Source organism: Neopsephotus bourkii, unplaced genomic scaffold, assembly GCF_033783945.1.
Source record: "Neopsephotus bourkii isolate Nb327-2 ecotype Australia unplaced genomic scaffold, CSIRO-AGI_Nbou_v1 NB_941, whole genome shotgun sequence".
Classification (NCBI taxonomy): domain Eukaryota; kingdom Metazoa; phylum Chordata; class Aves; order Psittaciformes; family Psittacidae; genus Neopsephotus; species Neopsephotus bourkii.
The window spans coordinates 1843572-1867300 of NW_026901435.1; the positions used below are offsets into that span (position 1 = coordinate 1843572).

The window sequence follows — 23729 nt, forward strand, 5'->3', positions numbered from 1 at the left end:
ATCTGCTGTATTTACTCCAAAGTATATGCTGGCTATCAGTTCTCTCCCACTAAAATCGATAAGTGCAGTGAGAGGATGAAAATGGTAATACAAAAGCATTTAGCCTGGACTCATAGGTTTATTGAGTGGCATTTTGAGGTGAACCTCGAGAACATTTTCGAAAGCGTCTCTATATTGTGTGAGCAGAGAACTTTACACACACTGAGCAGTTATGTGCAAAGCTCCTGTTTGCAGACCCAAAAATTATGCTGTTGGAATTTATTAGGTAACTTCATACCCCTAAAATGAAAGTGTGCACAGAAATTGCAGCAGGCGGTCTGAATGTCCTGACTTACCCTTTGGAGGGATACAAGCGTGTCCCAGGATCTTTCTGTGTTAATCTTTACCAGGAGACCATTTAGGAACTGTTTAAAGGGAACACAGTGAGCTCTGTAGGGACTATAGATTGATGCAAAGTGGTTGCACCAAAAGTGGGCAGTGTCCATTTGCTGCACATGGAATTCCCGGTTCTACCAGTGAAAAATAAACCTCCACACGGATGAAGACCCAGACAAACCAGTCCGGCCAGTCACATAGCTACTGTGTGCTAGTTAGGAAATTTAACTCATCTTCACAGGACAGCTTCATTAGTTTCCACAAATGGCATTTATAAAAATATCTCTACAGAGCAAATAGAGGTAAGGTTTTAAGAGGTTGTGCATGGCAAAGGTCAGCCTAATGCAGAGTCTGTATGTTACTGCACCAGGATACATAGGTTGGCCTTGCAGACTCCTGTGCTTGCTTCTGTGAAAAGCACCTTTACCTAGCAAATACATGGCAGAATTTGCTAGGTCTTACTTCAGTATGCACATGAGGGAATGGAAGGACTTCTCCGCAGAAGAAAATTTTTTCTCTCAAAACACTGACATGACACTCATGAGTGATGTTAATATTAGGAAAAAAAAAGACAAAAAGAAGTTTCGCAACCCAGGGAGACTGTCCCAGACAGGACAAAGAAAACTCCAGTGGTGGAACAGTTCCACCAAGATCCTGGGCTTCAGGCCATACCCACCACAGCTGCAGCAGGGAAACCAAGATACCACAGAACCAGAATAGGAGGGTGTACCTCCCCAGAAGCACGGAGAGAAGAAACAAGTCCCTGGGAAGCTGGGGAAGCAACAGGGAAAACATCTTGAAGCAGAGACTTGCTTTGATCCTGATGATAAATCAACTTTGCCAAAATGGATGAGCCATTTGGATTTACTCCCTGGCGTTTTTGTCCTTGAAGTGATGAGCGTGTGTGAAAACCCACATATGCGCTGAGGAAGGGAAGGCAAATGACATCAGACTTGAATTCAGATTAGAAAAATGTGCATGGAAGTGCAAAAAAAAAAAAACAAACCCAAAACAACCTCACATTGCAGCATAGGAAACTTTGGTGTTCCATTTCTGTCCTCCACCAACAGATGGGATTTTCGGCTCCAAATGGTGAACACCACATTTTATTACAGATCATCTGCCCCTCTGGGTACCCAGGCTGCCTTAGATCACCATCTTGCAAGAAGGGTGAAACCAATTTGTAGTACTAGTGCTCCACAGTGCTTCGGCTGGCAACAGCTGTTCCAGGTCTGTCATACAACCCACAGTGGTCATTTTCTGGGAGTTCAGGGGAGCCCAACAAAATCAGGGTAGCTAGCATCATATCACACAGGAAAAAAAGTAAGGCCTCCAAAACACATCAATGACCTTGAAAGACTGAGACTCTTCAAAACATTTGCTTTCAGATATAAGTGTTCACGTTTTGGTTTTGTTTTTCTACTAGGAAGAGTGAGTTGCAAAGACTGCATACACCAGGGACATCTTCAACCAAAGTTAAATCTGCAAAATTATTGTCAAAACAGTTACAAACCATGTAATTTATTAATTTAGCCCGTGACTTTTTCCAGCATCCAATAGGTGCTATTATTATCGTCATATATATACCTAAAATTGGCATTTTAAAGGTTCAGCGTTTTTAGAAATCTATTTCACCCCTTCTAAGCAACACATTAAAAATAATTTTCAATACAAGACCATTACATTTTTACATTTGGGGGATAATGTCATCACCATATATAATAAATAACAGGACATTTTTGCTTCATCTTTGTAGCTTGCAGTTTTCCTCTGATGGTTTATAAAGACATAACCTAGGAGTGTTTATTTTGTATCTTCTTTTGAATGGTTTGATGCTTCCAGTTATTAAAAACATGAGCTGTGATGGCAGCAACGCATGCATTTTAGGAAGAAATTTGGGGGCAAAATGCTGAGAAAAAGGCTATATGCATCCAAATTTCCTACTCCCAGGGAAATAAAAGGCACCTGTGTGCAAATACTGTCACTTCCACATCATAATTTTAATTTCCAAAGTCAATGGGGTAATGACATCAGAGTACATATAATGTAATATTTTGCATGTTGCAATACTATTAGATAGAGCGCTGTCATGATACTCAGAATATGTTCAGTGTCTCAGATAGGTTAATTCATCTAAAGGTTGAACACACCTAACTACCAAAAATCCAGGTCAGCAAGGACACGTGTGTTCACAGGGGTATTTATAGCTTTTATTTGAAGCACCCGCTTTCTAGTCAATCTGGTTGAAGTTCTTTTACTTTGAATTCAAATTAGCCGTAAACGCTGGGGAGTTACTCACTGCTGCCAGTCAGTCCTCCTTGTCCTATATTTAAGATAAAGGGAAGTGTGGAGCATGTGTGGATCCAAGAACTGCCCACAGCCACTGTAAATTAGAGGAAGTCTGAGCATGCTCAGCGTGACTCCATACATTGCTGCACCTCAGCAAGCTCCTGGTCTGCCAGCACAGGAATGGCTTACAGCTGCTGCAGGCCCATGGGCTTTCTGCAAAACCTGGGTATACAAGGAAATGTTCTGGTTGTTTGTTAAACATAGTAATTGGGTTTGGGTTTGTTTGTTTGTTTTTGGTTTGTTTTTTTTTCTAATGAGCGGTCTCTCAATTCATTTGCATTTCAATATTTACATCTCACAGATTCTTTCCTATAGGAAATCTGCCATAAAAATTTGAACCTGAAGCAGGTTAGATTGTGCACTTTTGAAGACTATAGAAATGTGGGTTGAAATGGTTATAAATAATAAAAATAAACCCGTTTTAAAATTTTATTCTAAATTTTGTGTCTATGTAATTTAAAACATATGCAGAATTTAAGATATATCTAACTAATCCTAACATAATCAATATCCTGTAAAACTCAGCGTCCTTAGCCTGACCTATAGTGTTGTTTTCATTATCTTAATCACTGTGAAGACAGGCTGCCTAGCAAGTGAACAGTGGCCATAACAAACCAAGATCATAATGAGATTTTAAAGAGCTGCACAATGGAGTAAATTAGAGAAGTTCTGTGTATGATTTCATTATGCACATCTCAGTAATGGCAGCAAAGGAATCTGGCTTGTTTTGCATATACTGTATTGAAAACACATTTTTAGTTCCCCCAGAACACTCTGCAGCTAGATAGCCATGCTTTTATAAAAACATATTTAAAGCAAAACCTCAGACTTAGCCACTATGAACTCCACTGTGGTGACCTACTGCATAGATTTACATTGGCAATGCCACAGAAGTCATGCATGCTGAAACAATTTTTTTCTGAGTCTAATTTTTCCCAGTGGATTTTGCCATTTGATTAACATTTTTCCTTTATCTTTTTACAGGCTCTTTGAAGGTGGTGTAAATTGCATCTAGCTCTGATTAATGGTGAGACTCATGCTAGAAATAAAACTTTAGCTGGAATGTAAATGAAGCCTTTCAAACTAGCAGAATTTTTAATGGAAACAGAATGAATTAACTTAACCTGGAATCTTACACATGCACACAAAAATCAGGTACCTACATTATCTCAGTTTGCCTCTGCTGTTGTTTTTGATAAAAGACAAAGGCTACATCAAATACTGTTTGTTGTGCTGCCAAAATAATACTTCTGTTTCTCAAAGTTACTTGTAAAGTAGGCAACGCCATCACTATGTCAGTAGTGTGCAATCTGAGGGGTGAGCTCTTGAGTGTATGCTATGTGAATGCAGTTTTCTAACCCACAAATGGAAATCAGATGCCCAGCCATCACTGACTGACTAGAGGGGCTGGGAGAAACACAGATGCTTGAGTCAAATTTTCCCATACTATTGTAAGCGAAAGCATAATCACTCCCCCACTTTGAGGTAACTGGCTCTCATTAAGGTCATAGCAGCTACAACTGAAGCTGCAAGCATGACAAACACAATCATTAATGTGATTATTTGGGGTGGCATAGTGAGAGAAGTGGGTGTTCCATCTGGAATTTGAGTCCCAGTCAGAAAGTTTAAGAATCACTCTTCTAAGGTATAATTTTGGAGTTGGTACTAAATCATTTGAGAACCTGGAGACTGCTGTCACTAAGGTCAATCCCTCTTTGCAGAATGGGTAAGACTAGTGGAGGAAGTTGCACTTCAGGGCATATTACAGTGCAAATGTCTGGTAAATACTGCATTACCTACAGTAGGAAATTAATAATTAGCTCCTAACACCCATCTCTTCCAACAAAGGAAAATCTGTCCAGAACAAGATATGAAAAAACGTAAGTTCCATCTGGAAAGCAGAATAGGGAGAAAATGAGGATGGAGGGCATACCCAAGTCTTCACTGTACACACCAGGAGAATAAGAACTGTGCCACTCTTGCCTCTTCACAAAGGTCCCTGAAGTCAAAATTGTGAAGCAAGTACGAAAAAACACTTCACATCCTGTTCCCCACATAAAGAAGTGACTCTCATCTCCAGTTCTGTCCATCTGGTATTTCCCACTGTGCTCATGTGCAGGAATGGTCTTTGCTTTTGTTTATGAGGAGGATCCCATGGCAACAAAATGAGGCAAGGTCCAAGAGCATGCCAGATTAACCTACCCACTAAAACACTTGGATGAAATGTAAAGGCTCCCTGCTTTGTCTGGATTGGTTTGTTTCATGTTAGCTTATTTGTCATGAGAAATCTGAGACAGCACACAAAACTCCTTTCTTTTATTCCCATTCCCTTCCATCATTCATACACCCTCCTACAGTGCTGTTACACAGAGGAGCAGAAATTTTCTTTGACCACTTTAGGGATGCACCAGGTGTAGGGTGTGCATGTGTTTGCACAAAGCAAGAACAGGGTATGAGGCACAGTACAGCGTGCATGTTTCCTTATCTCACAACTGCCTCCATGCACTCCAAAAACCCTGCCTTTCAAGCACATGCAGGAGGGTGGTATGGAACCAGGCACACAGGAAGGGAAAGTGAATGGCAGAAAGGGGACGCTGTACCCTCTCATACACGTAGCTGGTAAATTAAGGCTTGGAGGCATTTTTGCCAGGACATGGGCACTTCTTTACATATCAAAGCTTATTTTGTTGTATAGAAAACAAATTAAATTTAGCTTTGGTGTCAAAAAAATTGTTGTTGTAATGGACCAGATTGATTTCTGGCATGAAGACACAATTGTCATTGATTTTGATGATTTATGGCAGCAATTTATCCTCAGTGTAACTCCATTGACTGTGGCAGTTACATCAGAGCTTAATTTAGCCTGATATTTTTATCAAGAGAAGGAACAGAATTAAAAGAGCACATGTCTCAGTTCAGGCAATTGTTTTCTACTTTCCCATTTCACATAAACTGCATTACTTAAAGCTATGCATCCTCTAGCCCTCTGTTTTCTGATATTGTGATAGCCTTAGTGGTTTTTTTCCTCTATTTGCATTTGGGCTTATTGACAAATTGTCACCTGTGATGTGTTTGCTGTCTTACAAGATTACAGATGACTGCTGCCTTCCACTGCTTCTCCTCTCCCTTCTCTTCAAGATATATGTCTTGCATACTGAGTGGATTGTTTTCTGGACAGTGAACACCACAAAAGAATTTATATTACATGCTTTTTATGCATCACTCAGTCTAGAACTTTTCTTCTTTTAATGACTCCACAGACAATATCCTGAACACGTGTAAAGCAAAGATCTTCATGTAAATTGTTAACAACTTGAAAATACATATATTTCATACATGCTATATAATTGATGATAAATTCTCTCTTCTGCCTTTTAAAATCTTCATTCTTTGGTCATCTGCAAAATTGGAGTGAAGAGCAAGTACAACACTTAGAATAGATGCTGCTTGCAAGGACAGGAATATTGGTTCTCTCTATAAGCCGGATTCCTGGAAACTGCATAGTTGCCAATCCAACAGCTTGAGCTGTTTTATCATGTCTGCCTAACTCATATTCTGCACATCCCTTGCATGAGTGTTTGACAAACACTGATATTCCATTTCACAGCAATGGTGCTGGTATGTGTACACCCTCTCTAGCTCTGATTTCAGCCAGTTGTCCATAGAGTCGTTGAGGAAGAACCCAAAGCTACCAACAATGTTGACATGCTGTATAGCTGGGCTTCTAGAGAAAGACAAAGTAAAGGCCGTTGAAAGCACTTTAAAGCCCTCTGAAATCCCCACTTAAAGCCTGTCAGAGGAGTATCAGAACCTGCTAGAACACGACTATATACCAAACTATCTCCTGAGAAACGGGTGATATGGTTGCTGCAGACCATACAGCAAAGCACATAGCCCCACAGAAGGCTGGGAGAGCAACAGGGAAGCTCCAAGGCACTTGGTGGTCACCAGAAATGTGTGAGATCGACCTGCAGACATACCTGCTCCTTAGGGGTTTGTCTGTCTCTGCACACTCGAGGGCACTGAGGGCAGTAAGCCACAGCACACAGAAGAAAGATGTCACTGAGCAAGATAGAAAACTACAGGTAGTGCCAAGAGTGTAGGTGTGCATGCACACATACCTGTTTCCTGCTGTTTGATTTCTTCATGCATTCATACTTCATTTCCACCACAGAGGCCCTATTACAGTAATTGTGAGGTGTGACAACATTTTGATGACTTCATACATAAGCAATCCCATTCATTAAACATAATGAGTGATCTGAAATCTTCCTCAAAGCTGCGTGATGAGACTTTAAACAAAAGGTGAGAGGATTTGTATCACCTTCTCTGACAGGAGTCCGTTGAAGAGATACACAGCCTGTTCCTCTGGATCTGCTTACTCATTCCCTCTGCTGCTTAAGCTCCACAGTGAAGGATTTTCAGACATTTCTAATTATATTTGCATTTAGCAACCTTCTGCTGAGCTACTGTTGAAGAAACTGCCACAACAAATAAACAAACACAGGGCTGCCAGCTTAGGCAGCCGGCGTGCTCGCTCTGAGGACATCTGCCCTTTCTCTAGCACCAAGATCACAGGCAGTCGGCAGCGACCTTTCAACTCATAGTAGACTTCCTGCATTAAGCTTGTATGCCCTTGCCCTCCCCCCCCAAAAAAACAACAAAAGACCTTAGAGACTTCTTTTGGATTTCTCTTTTTTTGGGCTTTGTGCAGCCCTGGAAAATGTCTGCAATATCTTTCATAAACATCATCATTTATTAATGTACTACAAGTCTGAAACAGCCCAGTTGTTTGGGTGCTTGGTAACGTCTGAAGTTAGCTCATTTATAAAAGAGGAGCAACACTGGAAAGTGTTTCTCTTCAGAGAACCATGCTGATGAAAAGTTGCTTAGAGCTCATCCAAAATGCTGTCTCACACCGGATCTTAATGTAGTTTCTTTTGGATGAACTTACAGCATGCGTGGTTTGGGGTTTTTTTTTCCCTGATAAACACCAGTATATTTGTACGCATTATTTCAATGCAAAGGTTTTATTTTGATGTCACATGAGAGATGTGGAAAGCACACCTGGGAAATTTCGCTGGCATTTCTGTAGAAATATAACAATAGCAAGACAGCTCAACCAAGTGGGTACTGGTATTTAACTTGCTTTTCGTTTCACCTAGTGATTTCAAATGTAATCTGAATATTCATAAGATAGCAAGAAAGTGGCTTATTAAAAGATGTCTCATGTTCTATAGAGTGAAATGCAATGGAAATAAGCAGTACATTTGCAGGCTGAACAGATCAAATACAGCAGAGGGCAGAAAGGAAGGACACACAAAATCCCACCACCTTTCTCTTTTCTGAATGTGTGCATAAGGCAAGGACTAGGATCACTATGTAATATTCAGGAGAGTTGCACAGGAAATACATTTCCCATAGCGACAGCTGTTTTAGATGTTACACCAAGATTAAAGAGAAGCTGTTTCATCTATCTTTTGTTTTAAATGAATGGTTATCTGCCAAACCAGCAGGTCAAAACAGGCGTTTTTGTAAAAACAACTCTCTCTTTGCAAAAACTATACTCATTCTGTGGATTTGGTTTTCTTATCTGATAACGGGAAATCGTGTACCATACTCCAGATCTCTGTGTAGTTACTAATTCACCATTTCAGTTCTACATGGTTAGCCAAAAAGGCACTTAAGTAAGTAAAAAGGAATGCAAAAATGTTAATAAATTCAAGATGTTAAACCTCTGATTTGTACCTAATTCCATTAGTACATGCATTTCAAATTAAAACGGAACATCAGACTTTCTGGATTTGTTTGCTTAAAAAAAAATCCAATAAAAAAAAAGATTGTATTATAAAAATATTATAATCCAGTTTTTCTCTTATCTCTAGCTCTTTTAAAAGAAAACTAGAGGCAAGTAATATCTTCTACAAATGATTCATTATCAGAGATTACTATTTTTAAATAGCAATCAAAAATTTGTCTGGCATTAAAGACCAAATAGGAAAGATTTGACTTTCTCTTTTACAAAGAGATTAGGCTCAAATCCTCAAAGTCTTACATACTTAGGTCCTATCAAGAGCTCGGGTTCATTTCATCTAACCAAAGGATCCTAAATTAAGATTCAAGTCAACACAGATTCTCTCTAAAGAACCTCACATTAAAATTAGGGTTATCAGATGACAACTCAGCTTCCCTAGAAACTAAATAGCCTTCTGAAGGAGTCTGCCTCTTGCTTTTGGGGTGTTTGCGGGGGATGATGCTCCTACTGAAATTAACAGAAGGCAAAATGCAAGCGTCTCATTGGAGGTGCAGTGGCTCATTACTAGTTCAGTGCTTTGACATTTGTGACAAAGTAGACCTCTGCCATGTGGGATGTGCCAGGTGCCACCAATAAGTAAGGGGAGGGACAGCAAGAAACTGAATAAAATTTATGTCAGAAGAACTATGTACACGAGTTTTTTTACACAGGCATATCCTGATGGTACTTGCAAATTTATTAACTGATTTACTTATGTTAATCAGCTCACATACTGCAGGCAACATGGGAGAAGCATTTGGTTTTGAAGTAACTTAAATAAAGAGCAGATGGTGGCTTGGTGATCAGGGCCTGGATTTATGTTCAGTTCCAGGTCTGCAGTGAAAACCTATTTGTGAGAATCTAAACTGGAATAGAACATATTTTAGCCAATATTCACAAAAATCTACACAGAAAAAGCATACATCTGATACTTGAGAATCAGTGTTCTGATTAATTTTTGATAGAAAGAACTTAAATATCCTAGAAGCCTGAGCCACTTCATTTCTGATTTATATCTGTAAAAAAATCAGTTACAAGCCACACAGAAGCAGAGTGAAGGCCTTTACTGCTGTCCTGGGTTTAGCAGTAGCAGTCATTTTTCTCTTTCTTGGAGCTGGTGCAGTGCTGTGTTTTGACTTTCGGGCTGGGAACAGAGCTGAAAAAAATGATGTTTTGGTTTGGCCAAGGACTTTGTGAGCCTCATGCTCTGCCAGGGAGGAGGGGAAGCCGGGAGGAAGCAGAGACAGGACACCTGACCCAAACTGACCAAAGAGGTATTCCATACCACAGCACGTCATGCCCAGGATGTAACTGGGAATGACCCGGAAGGACAGGGAGTCTTCTGGGTCGGACTCGTTGTTTGGTGGGTGGTATTGTACTCTTTTCCCTTGTTATTATCTGTTATCATTGTTGTTAGTGGTGGTAGCGGTGGTGATTTGTGTTGTACATTGGTTGCTAGACTGTTCTTATCTCAGCCCATGGGAGTTGCATTCTTTTGATTCTCCTCCCCATCCCTCCGGGAGCAGGGAAGGGGGGGAGCTCCCGGTGAGGGGACATGGGCCTCAACTGCTTCCAGCCCGGCACCACTCACTGGGAGTGAGTGCACAAGCTGTCTGGCTGGGTTTAAACCAAGGCAACTGCCCACCAAAAAAAGGCATCTGCTGGAATGTGGGAAAGCCTGATAGAGCTCCCTGTTTCAAATATTTCACAGTTCACCTCTCCGTATGAAGAGTTCAGAAGTTCAAAAACACCAGTGTCTCAGAGAGGCCAGCAGCAGGATATTTGGGATATCTGTTTGGATTGTAGGATGGAAAAGTTCCTGGTTCTCTGCCAGACTTTCTTCAGCTCCTTTGTTGCCCATCAGTCTCTTCAATGGTGGGCACAGATGCAGCTGACACATCCCAGACACTCTTCTCTCTTACTGTTGGTTATAGTGGTGCAGTTTGCAGCCTCTGGTCTCTGGAGCAGCAAAGAAATGGTACAGCTTCAGTCAAGTACACATTGCCCAAGGGAAAGCACCTGGCCCAGCACACCTCTTTGGATTAGTGTGCAATGCCTTCTCTCACCTGCCCTCTCCAACTTGTTCATCTTCCCAAAAGATAAGCTCAGAAGCAGAGGCAGGGCCAGGCTGAAGAACACAGGAAAAAGAACCAGAGTCTTTTTGAAAGCTCCTCTGCTACAGCATATCCTCATGAACACGTCACAACTTCATGTCTGATTGTTTTTCAGTGGTGCAGAGGTATGTCATGTGTTTGCACTAGTCCAGGGAGAACGTTTACCTATTCCCTACTAAAAGGGGTAAATTCCTCATGCAGAGGAAGCTGTTCAGCCTATCCCTCAGCCTTGCCAAACCTCTCTCATCTTAATAGAGTCTCACTATAAGGAGGGTCGCCGCTTCTTTCACATAGCACTTTCAGTCATTTCAGGGTGAGGTCTCTTCTTGGATCTTATTCTTGTTAGAAATGCATACCTTTCTTGGAGCTAAAATGGCCATTGTTAGAAACAAAACCAAAACATCTTGGGGAGGGGGACGGGAAGTAGGAACTAGCTCAAATAGTCACGACTGCAAATGGACACTACTTTGCTTTCCAAGTGAGTATGACTCCAGATGGTAGGACATGACTGTATGCTGGCAGCCCTTAAAGTGCTAAAATAAAGCCCCATTTCAAGTACATTTACCTCTAGAAATAGAAAAGTATCCTCTATATTTATGTTATATTAGTGGTTGGTTTTGGAAGTTTTGCCAGAAGTTGTCCAGAAATAAGGAAAAAAGAGAGGAAAAAAAGTTTTGCATGAATCATCCATGTTATGGTCTTTATAAACCTACATCATTACCGAAGTATGTCCCAAATTGCTCCATACCAGACTTGAAACACTGGTGGGAAAAGGAGGGTATAAAATTATGTCAGAGTGCTACTGGTACTAATATGATGGCAATGCAACATCATTCTGTTACTCTACAAAATTTCTGTGGTGACACTGTAAGACATATGCCTTGGATACGATAGGAGATAATGTTCTGTTTTACAATGTTGTGCCTCCCTCAGTCTGTGGCAATGTAACCTCAAACCACAGGAGCAAAATAAGGCTGAATTTAAAAATTTCTTAATACTTATTATATAGTGCAGTATTGCAATGACCATACTCACTGCAGATCTGATGGAGGGAGCCTCTGAAAAGAAGCTGCTGACACACTAAAATTCTTCTGATGACATCTTAAAATGAAGACTAATTTTTGAAGACAATAGTACTTGTCTTTCAATTGCTATGTCACAGAATGGTTTATAATTTCTTTCATGATCTCTTAGTTATTAAAAGAAGTTTATGAATATTTGCTAGTGGATGCATTAAATTGCCACCCACAAAATGATGATGGACATACCCATTTCTTCTAACTCTTTTTTTTGCTTGTTTACTGTTAACCATAAGAAGGTGAGGACAGTCAAGTATGGGAATAGATTGCCCAGAGATGCTGTGCACTCTTCACCCTTGGACGTTTTCAAAACCCGTACAGGTAAAGACCTGAACAATCTGGTCTGATTTCACAGGTGCCCTTGATGGAGGCAATGGTACCTGAGGTCCTTTTGTGCTTGATCTTCAATGATCCTATGATCCTAAGATTATTTACAGTTTTATAGCTGAAGCAATCTGCACTAACATCACATTGGTCAGCACTGTATTTCTATCATTGCAGTAATTCAATTGTATGGAAATCTCTGGATCATAGACCGTGGATCTCAAAGTGAAATTTAACCTTCCTGACAGCTGCTGGAAAGATGATACAGTGGGGCTTGTGGAAGGAGATAACTTCTTGCCTCAGGTACAAGATGGGCAACTAAGGGTAGTTCACAGTTAGGTTCACTAAAAAGGATGAGCTGATCAGAGATGCTAGCAGGTCTTTAAACAGCAGTTCGTCACAATCCTTAGGAAACCAGACTTACCAGGATAAGACTTAGCAGGAAAGTCATGATAGCTCCAACGCAAAAAGGCAACATAAAGGGAAAATATGGCTAGGATATTAAGGAGGAAATTGGATACATTGCCGCATAAGGCACACAGAGAGGGTGTCACAAAAGTCAAAGGTCAGCTGCAGTCAAGACTTTCAAGGAATGTCAAGGGCACAAAAAAGAGCTTCTGCAACCAGATTGGTACTAAAAGGCTGAACAAGGTAAATGTGAAGAGGCTGCTAAACAGAGCAGTGGTTGAGTGATAGCAGACAAGTGGAGTACTTAATAACTTTTTTTGCTTGCGTATAAAGATGTCATAGCCCAACAAGTTTTCCCAGGCCTCTGTGCTACGTGAAAGCGTTCAGAGAGGAGAGCTGCTAACAGCACAGTATGAGGACCAAGTCAGGGATTACAGACAAAAACCTGGTCCAGACAAAATACTGGTCCTGGACACATGGAGAAGCAAAAGCAGATTGCCAGCATGGATTTACCAGAAGTAAATCACACTTGACTGATCTGTTATCCTTCTATGATAAATTTCCTGGATGTCTAGCTGACAGGAAAAAAGTGAGTGTCGTTTACTTTGACTCCAACGAGGCTTTTGACATTGCCTCTGTCGTGGTTTAAACTCAGTCAGCCACGCAGCCGCTCTCTCACTCTCCCCCTTCCTCTCCCCTGCTCCTGGAGGGACTGGGAGGCGAATCAAAAGAATGTAACTCCCACGGGTTGAGATAAGAACAGCCCAGTAACTAAGGTATAACACAAACCACTGCTGCTGCCACCAATAATAATAATGATAAGGGAAATAACAAGGGGAGAGAATACAACCACTCACCACCCGCCTACCGATACCCAGCCCAACCAAGCAGTCATCTAGCCCTTCCGGTTAACTGCCCCCAGTTTATATAGTAGTCATGATGTGCTGTGGTATGGAATACCTCTTTGACTAGTTTGGGTCAGGTGTCCTATCTCTGCTTCCTCCTGGCTTCCCTTCCTCCCTGGCAGAGCATGAGACTCACAAAGTCCCTGGTCAGAGTAAACATTACTAAGAAGCAACTAAAAACATTGGTGTTATCAGCGCTGTTCCCAGGCTGAAAGTAAAAACCACAGCACTGCACCAGCTACGAAGAAGGAGAAAAATAACTGCTACTGCTGAACGCAAGATAGTCTCCCAAAATAATCTTGTACCGAGTTATGACATTAAGGTCTCAATAGGTGGAAAAACAGTGAGTAAAAAACAGGTTTGACAATTGATTTCACAGGTTAGTGGTTAATGGGTTGTACTCTACCTGGTGGACAGTGACAAGCCAGCATTGCAGGGGTCTATACTGGAACTTGTCTTGTTTAACATCCTCAGTAATCTGAAGGAGGTGACAGAGTGCAATTTCATCAAATTTGCAGTTGACACCAACGTAGGGGGACCAGACAATATGCTCAAGAACACGGCTACCATTCAGAGCTAGACAGGCTGGAAGAATGGGCTAATCTTGTGAAATTCAAAGGATTGCTGGACTCCCCAGAAGAGAATGACTGTGATGCACACCACAGCTACAGAGACTCAGAGCTGGCTCTTTCCCTGCCAGACAGGGGAAAGACCTCTGTTTTGTGCCCTTCCACATGCCTGTAATGAGAACCAAGATTAGATTCTCCCTAACATGTAGCAATGCTGCTGAAAACCTACCAAGCCTACCAATGCATTCTTATTGCCAAACTGCACTACAAGCCACTCCTTTGTCTTTCCATGAACTATCAATCTGTGGACCTGATCCATAGCTCAGTCACTTTGCTGCAAATCTTTCAGCAGATTGTAATAGGCTTTGGATCAACGCCTCTGCGAGCTATGACTCTCTGTTGTGCCAATATATTACTAACTACTTTGTTGCTTCCCTGTTTATACCCCTGTATTTTTTCTTTTTTGAGATTTGATCCTTTTATCTGAATGTCTGAACTCTACTCAATTCTTTTATCTTTGATTCTTCTTTCATCACCTTTCAGAATTTTATAGCTGACCCTGCTTTGATCAGGAAGCTGGACTAGAGACCTCCTGATATTCATTCATGCTTGCATTACCCTATGATGCTATGAACTGCTCTTCTCTGCTAGGACAGAAACTGAAGAGTTTCATTTTCAGGCTGTTTTAAGGAAGATACTAAATGCAGCTGCAGCACCAACTGAACTGCCTTTCTCCCACCATCAGCTTTCCCAACTGTCTTTGCTAATAGATCATTAAGCATGTTTATGCTGCTTTCAATGAATTGTTTATGCAATCTTTCATGACACAACTGTAGCAAATGCTTTTAAAACAAACAAACAGACAGAGTTGGCTCTATCAGTAAGGACTAGACTACGGCTTTGTCCTAAGGCCCAAGACCCAGAAGGGTGTTCAGTTGCACTATGCTTAGCAGTAGCAAAAAAAAAGAAAGTGAATTATCTTTATTATCTTTCTAAAAGTACACCTTCATCAAACTGCTGTAGTGGGAGAAGGAAGAAGAAAGGGGGAATGGAATCAGGAGCACAGAAAAATTGTTACTGCCCTATGCCAGCATCAGCTGACGTACATGTACACACTCCCTTAGATTCCCAGCCAAGTCTTCTCTTCAGTTTTTGTCCACCTGCTGGGGGTGAGGGTTGTGGGGGTGTCACATACAGATGAATTAAGTTTATTTTGCTTCTCAGCTAAGGTATTATAATAGGAATTTTAGTCTTCAGTGCTCTTGCCAAAGAGAGCCTCGAACTTTCTTAAGCATCCTCAGTCATACACATTCCTTACACCGGGAGCTAAAAATATTAAAGTCACTGGCACGGCAAACTGACATAACAGCTAAAATCTTTGGTCTGCTAAATGTATTAAAATGGAGAAAAGCAATCATACGGACATCATTGCCAGTACATTTGAGCAGCTCTAGTGGAGTTTAGAGAAGGAAATATAACACAAGAAAGATGCAAAAACATTTTGAGTTCCTCAGGTATAAAAATTGCTTTACCTACCAAAATAAGAGGCAGGAAGGAGGAGAAGAGCGGAGAAATTTGACAGGACTCATAAAAATCTCCAAAATTTAAATACCTATGTGGTAGGAGTCTTACAGTTAGGAGCTCACAGGAAATACCCATAGCCAGATTTCCAAGGGCACCGAGAAGTCTGTGAGCCAGGCTTGAGGCCCTTTGGAAAAAAAATTAGCACAGGACCAGAAGGATTTAAGGAGGAGACCTGTGACCTGACTTAGCAAGTTAGGTACTCATGCTAAAACCATCCACTTACAAAAGCATTACGCAGCTTTTTGTAGTCCTGGTAGATAACTATTTTTCTGTTTCTTTGATACCAGCATATGTTGAGCATTTAGAGTCCTGCACTGGAGTGTCTCCAGAAGTGCCTCTGTACTGGCAGTGCTGAGCGTCTTTTCAGGACAAAGCAATGCAAGGCAGCATCACAAACCAGTACTCTTCCTGCTGAGCCAAGTCCGGCAGTGGCACCAACACAACAGGGGGAGAGGAAGACTACATTTCTAATCTTTAATTAGAGCTGTGAGATATCTGTAACTAGGATCAAAACCCACATCTCAGTCCTTCATGAGCTCATTAATTACAGAGCCAGAGGGTATGCTACCAAGGTGGAGGGAGCAGGGAGCTGGGAAGAGGTGTTACCATTCCTGTCAATTGATGCTGTTCAACTTTTCATTAATTTAATTTACCACACCCTCCTGCTAATGCCACAGCTTGCCACATAGGGACCTGCTTTGGCTCATCAACACTGGCCCAATTCCATAAGGAGGGGAGAGGTGAGAGCATCCTCACAACTCCAGATGTTCCAGGAAGGGGTTAGGATCTGCCTTCGGGACCAGGGTACTCTCTTGAGTGTCACCACATCTTTGAATCCTCTCAGTCTCCTACCTGCCAAGGGAGTCCTTCGCCTGCTTAGCAAATGTGCAATAGACAGCCTCTTCTGTAAGCCACATCCTGGAAGTGTCTGCTCACTCATGAAGTACTCTGCATGTAGGATATCAACTTTCTGACATCTTGGATAAGATGCCACACACAGGGGCAAAGTATAAACATCATTTCTTCTCTTGAGTGTTTTCCATTTTATTCCTACCCAGCCAGAACTCCATGTTCTGTCTTATGTGGGCTCAGATCACAGCTGGGATGCCAAAATGCCCTGAAGCACTTCAGACAGAGCTGGCATACCAAACTTTCACTTCTGAACCCCTGCAGGGGAATAGATACCGAAATACCCACCTTGCAAATCCAGCTCAAAGAGGGATTGGGACCCTAAAAACTTCATGTGTTATTTTCATGTACTACAATAAAGACAACTCTGAAAATAGAATTCTTTCTTGATACTAAAGGCTTTAACGCCTCAAGAAAATATGTGGGTACAACCTACTTTTGTAACAAATAATAGGGACAAAATTTCAATCTTGGTATTATTCTAAAGAAGAAAGCCGGATTCGGTTACAGTGCAGGTCAGACAGATGTTCCACCCAAGGAGCCAAAGCATTACTAACTATTATATTTGTGTTTTATTACAGAGCCTCAGAACCATATCTGTGGGCCAGGGCCCCACTGTAATGGGAGGTATATAAAAACAGAACTAATATCCTTCCTGACATAAGCTTGAGAAACCCACTGGCTTTAGTGTGATAACTCACACTGCAAAGCAGCAGCTAATTTGCCCTAACGAATAAACCATCTATACATTTTTAAAATAAAAAATACATCCCCTCCCCCCCCCCCCCAGAAAAACAGGGAAGTATCCAACACCAGGCTGTAAAACTTAGGTTGACCATGAAAATGAGTACATGCATTTCTATCAAACAACAATGTGCTTTTCTTTCTTGGAAACAAAGAACATCAAAAGAGCTCTCTTTTTCTTTGCCATGTTTTCTGTGCTGGTGATTTCCAAAGAGCCAGGCTGGCCCCATACCTAGAAAAGCAAATTTAGGTAATGTAAAAGTTGACTATAAAACTACTTGAATGCAACACTGCACCACTTGTTTTCAAATACAATTAAATAGTACATAAAAACCTGCTAGTAAGTAACTCTTAAAATATGACTATGATTAGACCAAAGTGTTTTGATCCGTAGACAAGTTCTGTTAGCCACACACACTAACTTATTTTGCCGATGACCATGACAGGTCTTTTATCTAGGGACTGCCCAAAACATGCCACAAAATTGGACATGTCCTAGAAATTGCATGTGAAAACTGTTTTCCTGCCTTCTTCCAATCTTAAATAAATGGCAGGGTACTGTGTGTGCTGAAAGGGAATCGTTTACGTTGGACTAAAACAGAGAAGGAAAAAAAGATGCAAAAGCCAGAATAAAAGTAGGCTGGATGCCTGGAAATAAATATGAATATATTAGAAAAATATTTCAAACTAAGGATGTGAAAAATGGAAAGCCCAAACCAAAACTAGAGAAGGAACTTAATATAATTCGGTTTTACGACTAAGAAGTGGTATAATACCATTCCAAAGGAGGGCAAGATTGCTTTTGAGATCTGGAAAAACAGGAAGCTTCTATTCCTTACCTGCTCTGATGTGTATCTCAAACAACTTGTTTGGTTTCTGCAGATTTGTTCCAGGATTAGTCCCAAGTTTTTGCACAAAACTCCTGCAAACTCAGGTGGATCATCATGCAACCTCCTTGCGGAAGCACAGATTACCTGTCATTTGACTTTCAGGAGCACAGGTTTTATCTGTCTGAAATGAGAGCAGAATGTAGGCTCACAAAAATATGCCTTCACCATCACCAAGGATTTTCATTGGCAACAGTACAGACTTTTCATGTTTCAGCCAGAGGAATACTCTTATCTGTGTGGATATTCCATACAAACACCACTACTCTCTGTGGAAAAGGAAGAGAGAGCGAGATGGCAAGCAAGCACCCGATGACAATTAATAAAAACTCTCTTTATTCACTTCCTACCACAGAATCTGGGCCGACTTTTTCTTTTAGCATTTTCTATGCCTTTACCACTGAGAAAATACAGAAATATCAGAATAAAGCTATTAGGTGGTACATGTCCTGATGGTGATAAGAAGCTAAACACTACTATGAAACCATGACTGAAATGAGGATCTTTTTGATATTCTGCTTCTGTTTTGCAATAAAATCTGTAAGATTTCTTTCTACTTTTGCTATTGCATGGTGAGCAATATCTCTTTGGTGGCTGCAAAATAAACATGAACTAAGTCATCTTTATTATAATGTACCACAAAAATAGTGATCTCTTAAATACAATGGAGTCTGAAAAGGTTAGTGACAGAAGGACCAAGAGACTTTACTGAGAAATTATCTTAAAGCAAAAATAGAATGACTGAAGAAAGAGACCAAAAGCATGAGCACAGAGAAGGGGAACACAGGAAGGTCCAGGGAACAGAAAATGTACTGAGCTGTAAATACTGAATCAAGGGAAATAAATATCTACAAATGGAAAAGGTAAGAGAGTAGGAGAGCCAAAAAGTAATAAATTACAAATAAAGTGTATTCAAAAGATGATATTTAAAAAATATCACATAATAAAGAGGCTTTGAGAAAAGATGTATTAAAAAAAAAAGCACTGCATGAGCAACACTCATAAACCAGACAGAGGCAGGGAAATAGGCATGCATTCTGAAGCAATGAATGGTGAGAAAAAACAAAAGATAGATTAACAGAGAGAGGGAAAACAGGATTTTAGACAAATACTGAAGGACTTGTACAATATATAGGGCAAATTACATGACAGGCAAAGGAGCAATTAGTAGAAAACAAGCCTGTCATTTAATCCTAGGAGCTGTTTAGAACCCAAGCGGATGAGAAATGTGGTTTAAGTGGTTTCTCTAAGATCGGCATCCCAGAAGTTCAGCTAAAGAATATAAACAGAAAGACTGTGTCAATCACACTAGTTGGAAGTGAAATGGCACAGAAATGGTTTGACTTAATCCCTGCTGGTTAAATGTTGATTCCAACTTTGTTTTCAGGTTTCAGCCTGCATTTAAGAAAACCCCTCAGTTACATTTGCTGCCCAGAGCTTTTGACATTCCAATTCTTAACTTTCTTCCTTTTTTCGTAACTAAAAAGATCACCAATCAAACCAAATCCAACAAATGTCAAAGGCATCCTTTCAAAGCCAGTGTGCGGTCTCAAAGCATCTCACTTCTTGGCAATGACTGAAAGCAAGAAGATTGGGCTTGAGACAAGATGATTATTTTTATGGAAAGGTATTCATATTTAGTCATACGTTCCACCTAAGACATTCTATTCAAAGGTTGTTTGTAATTCCAGTCGGCTGTGCATCACTAACTCCCATGGGAACCTCAGAGTTTAAGTGCTGTGTTAAGTCACTGGAAAACTCTCTTCCACACAGGATTCTGGTGGCCCATGCAACTAAATGCAAGCATAGCATTTTACTTTGGGGGGAAATATTGCCCCAGAACATCAGGCTACGGATGTCAGGATACTGTGAGCTTGTGTTAGTAAGGATCCACAGTTACAAGGCAGAAATGCCTGAATTCCATGTACTGCTCTGTGAACATTAACTGTGTTTCATAAAAGCAATCTAAAGTATTTAGTTACAAATTAAAAATAAGCAGGAAGACTTTATCTGAAAAGATAATCACAAGTAACTGTGTGTACGTAAGTGCACATATATGCATATATACACACCCTCTATGAAGGTGGTGAGACACTGGAACAGTTTGCCCAGAGAAGTCATGGATGCCGCATTCCTGGCAGTACTCAAGGCCAGGTTGGACGGGGCTTTGAGCAATCTGGTCCAGTGGGAGATGTCCCTGCCCATGGAAGGGGGGTGGAACTGGATGATCTTTAAGGTTCTTTCCACCTCTAAGCATTCTATGACTCTATGATTACATGATTCTAAATCTAGATGTCTTGGATAGAGATTCTATGGGATCAGTCAAAAGAGCTGTGACATAGAATTAGCAATTTTATAGCGCTCGGAGCTGTTTATAACCGATGGCAAACTTCATAATCAAGAAAGGCAAGAGAAAAAAAAAATCTCGTTGGAGGTACACCTTCTTAGTGATGGGGTTGGCTTAATGTAGCTGCATACTGCACTTCATGCTGATAGGAACACATGCAAGACTAGACCAAAAACAATTTTGATGGGACACAGGTAGAGGATCAACATGATCTTTCCCCTCAGCACTTAAGAAGTGAAGAGTAGAGTGAGGAGGACAGAGAAACCCACCATTTAGGGTCAGGTGTGTCAAAGAACCTTTTGCATGCCTATGTTACTGCAGCAAACATGGGCCTTCTGGCCCTAACTGTTTCATTGCAGAGCTTTGACCAGCACTGTCCCCTGTAGTGACTGCCTTTTTCACATCACTAAGGACTGCACAAAAATCATCTGTGCACTCTTGATACACATCAATCTTTCCTCTACTACACAAGGTCCAAAAGCCTGACTGCCTGCTGCACCAAGGTACCACATGCTGTTTCCCACATATGCAACAGTGCAACAAGGGTAGTTTGGAACCATGTGGCCACCCAAAGTTTTACTGCAGTGAGCACTAAGAGCCTGAAGCATCCTAGTTCCTGTGCCCCCAGACATCCACAAAGGCAAGTGGGCTGGAGTCTGCTCCCAAAACAAAAAGGAGGAGGAGGAGGCCTAGTCCTCCAGACTCCTGTCTAAATGTCATCTAATACAAAGGAGTGATTTGATATGTTGATGTCTTGTAAAAAAGTCAATGCAATTAAAACTGAGCCACATTTTTTTTGCCTTTTCTTATTTCCAGATTTCTATCTCCCATTACTAGTCTTGCAGTTCTGTGACTGCTTTCCTGTACATGGATAGTACAACAAAATCCCTTTGTACATTTGTTTCTGTAGGCTCACAGAGTTGTTTGGTTATTTTTTATGGATCAGTGGCAAATGCAATTTACAAAATGTTTTCTTTGGTGTTTTTTTTTTTTTTTTGCACTATTTTCTAAGTCTTTAGTGAATTTTATTTACCTCCACCACCTTAATAGCATGACTGAAGCTGACATAGGAAGAGACAGGCTCTTACCACACAACTTTATTGATGTTTCTGCACCAAATGTGATTCCTGGCAATCCAGTCCCACCTTTCCCAGCGTTGGTCAATGAAGTCATACCCATGACATCCACAAAGACAGATTGAACTTCTCCTCACTCACATTAGGTGGGCTGTCTTAGAGAAGATGCTGCATCCAGATACCCTGTGAGAAAAATCTCAAGTTTATTTCCCCTATAATTTCTAACATCTGTGTGCCACATACTCCCTGAAAAGAAGGCAAAGCAGTGCTTGGGAGCTTGGGATCCCAAGGGTAGATGTTGTTTTTCTTTCTCTAGTTCACTGAATGCTGCATGACTACTGCTGATGGTTAAGTTTCCTGGGTAAGTGTGGGAAGCTGGGCTCAGTGCCTTCATCACCTCCATCTGCTTTCCCAGAAAAGCTAGGGGAAAATGGCTGGGATTTCCATGTTGCAAGTTTATGTCTTAAGATTTTTAACACCTCATTAAGTTTACAATGTCAGTTGACAGTCATTGCAACACATAGCAAAGAAGCAAAGTGATCACAAACTGTTCTCTGTTCTATATTCAACTTGCATTTACTGTGTGCACGTATGTCTCCTTTCAGAGACCCACCAGCCCATTCTCTCCCAGTCCAGTAATTTGGAGCTGTTGGATGAGCTCAGTTAAATTGGACAGAAGACTGGGGCTCCCAGTTCTCTCAAACGTTTCCACAACACATAGGCTAAACCCTTATCCCTGGACCAAGTGGTGAGGGATAACTCACATCTCTTCTTATTATAGGGCATGATCCTCAAGGCCACTTCCTCCCTTCTACCTCCCAGTTTGTCCTACCCTTTTTGTCCAGGACCAGAGTCTGGTGGTAGATAGAGCACTTTAAAGTACAGGTGAGTGCCCGGTTACTCAGTTCCCATCATCTTCTGAGGAGGTTTGTGGAGAGGTGCAGTTGGTTACCCCAGGAAGATTAAGGCTGCAGGAAATCACACTTCTTCCTGTAATAGGGCACTCAAATCTCCCAGCCCCAGGCCATCTGCTTCAGAGTATAGTCCTGTTGCCAGCTTCCACTTGATTTCACCAATGGTTTTTGCCACTGTAAAATATTCATATGTATTCATTTCCCCTTCCTTTCTAAGATGCACAGAAAAAACCTGAATCCCACTTCAATATTTTTTTAATACAGCTGGATTGTCACAGATCATATCAGGTCAATATTGTGCTATTGTAGTTATAAACTTCCACTAGTATTAAATAAAAAAAAAAGCGCTTCATCTTACAGCAAAACCTGTGGTTTTATCAAGTATGAAACACTTGGGAGTTGTGTTAACTTTGACAGTATATAATTGGAGGCAATTTTTCTTTCCTTTTCGAATATCAATGAAATTTATTTTATTATGGCAAAATTTTGCTTTTCAACAGTTTTTCCATTATTTCATTTTAACTCCTAGACTGTAATTTTAGCATAATATTCCTATGCATGTTTCATTTTTTATGTTGCAGTTTTGACATTATCCAAGTGAAATACTGCGATGGCTGTAAACATATTTTTTCTGGACCAACAGGCCTATAACTCACTTAGATTCCCTTTATAAACTACATTCTGTTGAGCTCAGCAAATAATAGAGTTTATAATCTGGGGCTGAATCAAGAAAGTTAAAAAAAAAATTATTCAAACCAAAACAGAAACTGACATTACAAAAAATAAATGAAAAATTATTAGCAGAAATGAAGTTTTTTCTTTTAAGCATATTAATGTTTCTGCCCTTAGATATCTTATTAGTCATTGATTTGTCACATTCAGCCCACCATCATAAATGGTTTCTGTCCATGAGAAACCTCATTTTTGATGGACATAATGGGAAAATATTTTCTTGCCTCAGACTATCTTCTCCAGGAGAGGATTCATCCTGTGCCTCCCTTGCCGAGCAAGAACTCTGGTCTTTGGAGGCACCAGAAGATGGGTAGGATAGGATGCTTCTGGTTCCCTTTATTCTTTCTTTTTTTCCTCATGTTTAAAATTACCTGGGAGCACTAAGCAGCACCGGTTTCATGTAGAACTTCTGGCCTGCCGTCACCTTCATTGCTGTCACCATCACTGGCCAGGAAAAACCATATCTGCTTAACTTGAAATGACAGATTTTGTGAATGGGGACACAACAGGTGGTTATCAACCACCAGATCCTGCGAAAAAGGAGTCTGGGAGCTCTCCAGTCCTGAAATGTCTTGGCCATCACCAGAAATCCTTTTGGTCTCTGTAGAGATTAACATGG

The 23729-nt window shown here is 40.8% G+C and overlaps 1 long non-coding RNA gene across 1 annotated transcript; it reads right to left on the bottom strand.

Annotated features, from left to right (window-relative positions):
- Positions 1–10163: 10163 nt before the first annotated feature.
- On the bottom strand, positions 10164–22576 carry LOC133214951 (uncharacterized). The gene is made up of 4 exons (XR_009726278.1): positions 21477–22576; positions 17994–18165; positions 15454–15625; positions 10164–10477 (listed from the first exon to the last, which is right to left on the bottom strand). It is a non-coding gene; the product is annotated as an uncharacterized LOC133214951 (long non-coding RNA).
- Positions 22577–23729: the final 1153 nt, after the last annotated feature.